Raw genomic sequence first — 1,016 nt, 5'->3', positions numbered from 1 at the left:
AAAGTCTGTTGGATCATCGCCTCAGTCATGTCGTTGTTAGGGCACTCCTTCACCATTGTTCTATATCGCTCACAGATCTCATGCAATGGTTCCGTTGGCATTTGCTTAAAGGCTAGAATCTCATCCCGAAGAGCCGCCATATGACTTGGAGAAAAGAACTTGGCAATAAATTTGTCCGCCAATTCATCCCATGTGGTGATAGAATGATTTGGTAACCTTTCTAACCAGTCCAACGCTTTGCCTCGAAGAGAAAACGGGAAAAGCCTCAATCGCAACGCATCCTCTGACACGTTTGTTGTTGCTGCCCAGCAGTATCTACGAAACNGGCAATAAATTTGTCCGCCAATTCATCCCATGTGGTGATAGAATGATTTGCTAGCCTTTCTAACCAGTCCAACGCTTTGCCTCGAAGAGAAAACGGGAAAAGCCTCAATCTCAACGCATCCTCTGACACGTTTGTTTGTTTGCTGCCCCAGCAAGTATCTACGAACCCCTTCAAGTGCTTGTATGCATTTTGGTCGGAGGCGCCCGTAAAATATCTCCTTTGCTCGAGCAAGGTCAACATGACATTTGTGATTTGAAAGTTCCCCGCCCGGATTCGGGGAGAAACGATGGCACTCGCGTACCCTTGATTAGGAAGAACTCTTGGGACCGCTCTTGGTGGTGGCGGAGGAGGGTCTGGAATAGGATTGTTGTCATGTTTATTAGCATTGGCATTTCGACCCCTCCGTGGTACTTGAGGTACCGGAAGCTCATCTTGCTTAACATCTTCAACCTCCTCCCCTGCCAAGGCATTGCCAAGAGGGTCATTTCCGTTTAGAGCCATGTGTACCTGATGGATCAACACAAATAAAACTTAGTAAAAACGAAGGAAAGAGAAGCAAAACACAAAAACTAGCTACACAAATAGTCAACACCGTAAGCTCCCCGGCAACGGCGCCAAAAACGTGATTAGGTCGCAGCGGACTCAACCTTTGGAACGAGTGGGCGCTAATACTTTTACCAACTAGTGGTAT

The sequence above is a fragment of the Nicotiana attenuata genome, unplaced genomic scaffold (genome assembly GCF_001879085.1).
Source record: "Nicotiana attenuata strain UT unplaced genomic scaffold, NIATTr2, whole genome shotgun sequence".
NCBI lineage: Eukaryota > Viridiplantae > Streptophyta > Magnoliopsida > Solanales > Solanaceae > Nicotiana > Nicotiana attenuata.
This window is presented reverse-complemented; position numbering follows the sequence as displayed.